The sequence below is a fragment of the Callithrix jacchus genome, chromosome 4 (assembly GCF_049354715.1).
Source record: "Callithrix jacchus isolate 240 chromosome 4, calJac240_pri, whole genome shotgun sequence".
Taxonomy (NCBI): Eukaryota; Metazoa; Chordata; class Mammalia; order Primates; family Cebidae; genus Callithrix; species Callithrix jacchus.
This window is the reverse complement of record NC_133505.1, coordinates 164,537,828-164,541,645: the sequence shown is the minus strand read 5'-3', so window position 1 is coordinate 164,541,645 and position 3,818 is coordinate 164,537,828. Positions and strand designations below refer to the sequence as shown.

The window sequence follows — 3,818 nt, the reverse complement described above, 5'->3', positions numbered from 1 at the left end:
GGGTGAATCAGTTGAGGTCAGGAGTTCAAGACCAGCCTGGCCAACATGGTGAAACCCCGTCTCTACCAAAAATACAAAAATTAGCCTGACATGGTGGCAGGTGCCCATAGTCCCAGCTACTCAGGAGACTGAGGTAGGAGAATCACTTGAACTCAGGAGGTGGAGGTTGCAGTGAGCCGAGATCATGCCACTCCACTCCAGCCTCGGCGACAGAGTGGAACATTGTCTCAAAAAAAAAAAAAAAAAAAAGTTTAAAAGATGTCCTAAGGGCAAGGTCTTAATCCACTGGACTGGTGTCCTTAGAAGTAGGGGAAGAGGCCGGGCGCGGTGGCTCAAGCCTGTAATCCCAGCACTTTGGGAGGCCGAGACGGGTGGATCACAAGGTCGAGAGATCGAGACCATCCTGGTCAACATGGTGAAACCCTGTCTCTACTAAAAATACAAAAAATTAGCTGGGCATGGTGGCGCGTGCCTATAATCCCAGCTACTTGGGAGGCTGAGGCAGGAGAATTGCCTGAACCCAGGAGGCGGAGGTTGTAGTGAGCCAAGATTGCACTCCAGCCTGGGTAACAAGAGCGAAACTTTGTCTCAAAAAAGAAAAAAAAAAAAAAAAAAAAAAAGAAGTAGGGGAAGAGGCACCAGAGTGCTCTCACTCTGCAGGTGCACAGAGAAGAGGCCATGTGAGGACACAGCAAGAAGGCGGCCGTGTACACACTAGGAATGTTAGAGGAAGGGGCCCCTATCCACACCCAAAGAGAGGGTTCTTGGATCTTGCGCAAGAAAGAATTCAGGGCAAGTCCATAGAAAGCCAATTTATTCGGAAAGTAAAGGAATGAAGAATGGCTACTCCGTAGGCGGAGCAGCCCCGAGGGCTGCTGGTTGCCCATTTTTATGGTTATTTCTTCATCATATGTTAAACAAGGGGTGGATTATTCATACCCCCCCACCCTTTTTTAGACCATAAAGGGTAACCTCCTGACTGCCATGGCATTTATAAACCGTCATGGCACTGCTACATGGGAGTGTAGCAGTGAGGACTACCAGGGTCACATTCGTGGCCATCTTTGTTTTGGTGGGTTTTAGCGGCTTCCTTACTGCACTCTGTTTTATCAGCAAGGTCGTTATGATGTGTATCTTGTGCTGATCTCCTAGTTGACCCTGCGATTTAGAGTGCCTTCTGAGCACAGGCTTTGAAGTCTGGAAGGACTAAGATCTCGTCCTGGCTTTCCATTCGGCAGGACCTTGGCTTTCCCCTCTAGGATCCTGTTTCGTAAGATTGATATGAAAATTAACTGAAGCAATGCACAGAAAATGCGTGTGATGGTATGTGGAACATGTAAGGATATTACTATTGTCCTTATTGTAATTGCCTTTGCAAAAATTTTTATCAGTGAGAAAATGATGGCAGCGGGGTGGGGGGAGATCTGATCTGGCCAATCCCCCTTTTGCTTTAGCCTTCAACTGCCCTTAATTATTCCTGGGCTTGGATTGGGAGATATTTAGTTTATAGTTTAAATGATAATAGCCTTTCCCCCAAATTCAACCACCTTTGTAAAGCTAAGGATAGACCACCAGGCTAGGAGGATAGAGGAACCTGAATTTGGCTAAGGTGTAGACATAAACAGTTGCCAGCCATTATTCCAGAGGTTACAAAATATGCAACTTCCCTGATTATTCCTGCAGATAATATCACTACTGTGAATGTAAGACTGGCCTTCTGAGATGTCTTTTCAGGTTTTCTGCATGTCTCACACTGATGAGGGCTCCACCTGGATCTCCCACATGTTCCTGTGGCCTTACCCAGAAAAGACTCAGCTCACATGAGGACCATTTCCCATAACCCTCTGATTGTACCCCCAACCAATGGGCAGCAAGCACCCATTGCCTAGACAACCCCCCCTTTCCACAAACTACCTCTGAAAAACCCTAGCCCCTCAATTCTTGGGGAGACTGATTTGAGTAATAATGAGTCCAGTCTCCCCTTCAGCTGGCTCTGTGCGAATTAAACTCTCCATTGCAATTCCTCTGCCTTAATAAATCAGCTCTCTCTGGGCAACAGGCAAGAAGAGCCCACTGGGCGGTTACATTGTGCAGTTATCTTTACTCTGATGGAACTGGCAGATGGTATTGTTCCAAAGCACACATCCTGACTCTCGGGTGTCACTGGGGTCTGTTGCAGGCAGTTAGACAGGCATGAGCAGGACAGGAGACGGCTCTCCCATACCCAGGAGAAATGTCAGGTGGTCACACAGCCCTTCTAAAAGTGGTAATTCAGCAGCCGGCCCCAGGGAGAGACAATCTCCTGAAGATCCACAGCTGTTAACATTAAAGTGTTAATTTAATGCAGGTACCAGGGAGAAGTAAAAAGGGCTTCCAATAAAATCTCAGGTATTGGCCTACTTGAGCTCACGCATGCACGTTAAGAGACAAAATGGTGGAGCACGACCTTCCGGGGCCTCCACGGGAAAAGGGAGCTGGCCGCGTACGACGTCCTAAGCTCACTGCGCATGCTCAGTTCCCAGGCGTAAGGACAGCGCTGTACAGGTGGGCAGCCCACCCTAAGGGAAGAATTATGGGAAAGGGCTGTAAGGTGCCAGAGGGGGCAGCCTACAGTGTCCTCGGATCAAGGTTAAACGTCACACTTGCTCTTCAAGTTGCCGGCTTGAGACTCTTCCAAGTAAGTGTACTTACTTTCCTGCTCTGGAACTTCCCTCGGTCTCTTTTTTTCTGCCTTGAGCCCCTCAGTCAAATTCTTTCTTCTGAGGAGGCAAGAACTGAGGTTGGTACAGATGTGTGTGGATTCACTGCCAGTAGCTCCGACACCTTCTACTGGTAACAGGGTGAGTCCACCGGGTTTCATGGCCTGTTTTTAGCATATCGCAAAAGTTTGTGAACTGTCACCCAGCAGCCTGCAGTGATGCTGCACAGGCTGACCAACACATCATGTTCCTTTGCTTTTGGCTAGAATTAAACAGAGTCACCATGGAAACACTGTTTATCACTAATGAACAGAAGCTGAGATCAACGGATATTCATGTCCTTGATTTATAAGAAAATTGGAGCATAAAATACTTAATATTCATCACAGATCCCACAGGACCCATGCGAAAAAAATAAAGAAAAGCAATCCTATGTAAACCAAAAATAAAATTCAAAGCTCCCCCTCCCCATTTCAAGTTGTCCCACCCAGATCGAATCAATATCAATCTTATATATATTGATTGATGTATTATATCTCTCTAAAATGTATAAAGCAAATTGTACCCGGACCCCCTTGGGCACATGTTGCAGGCCCTTCCAAGGCTGTGTCATAGGCATTTCCTTAACTTTGGCAAAATAAAGTTTCTCAATTGACTGAGACCTGTCTCAGATATTTTGGGTTCACACCAAGTAGGTGAAAAGGTCAGACACCCTGGCTGAAAGTAGTTTTGGGTATTTCCCCCCTAGAAATTGTATAGCAATAATGCACTATAGTGTTCAAGACCTGCTCACTTTTTAATTATCTGTGGCTTACGCCTGCACTATTCTTCTGCAACTCCGTTCTGATTTGCCTAAAACCAAGGCATGTAGAGAAGCTGTGAAAGCTGTGACGGTATTGCGTGTCTGTGCGTCACCATTGCGTGTCTGTGCGTCACCATTGCGTGTCTGAGCGTCGGCCCCACACCTGGTGAGTACGTGGTCCTCACAATGCCGGGTAGCAGCACAGAGATGGAGATGTCTTTAGTGACATGCTGCAGTGTTGCCTTTTATGTGCAGGGCATAATGGAGTCCTCCTGGGATGTCTCTTGATTAACCAGATTTGGCATATTCAGTAGCCC

At 47.0% G+C, this 3,818-nt stretch overlaps 1 long non-coding RNA gene across 1 annotated transcript; it reads right to left on the bottom strand.

Moving 5' to 3' along the window:
• Window positions 1-681: 681 nt before the first annotated feature.
• LOC118153030 (uncharacterized) lies at window positions 682-2,969 on the bottom strand. Its single transcript, XR_004742189.3, has 3 exons — window positions 2,692-2,969; window positions 2,401-2,558; window positions 682-2,316 (listed from the first exon to the last, which is right to left on the bottom strand). It is a non-coding gene; the product is annotated as an uncharacterized LOC118153030 (long non-coding RNA).
• Window positions 2,970-3,818: the final 849 nt, after the last annotated feature.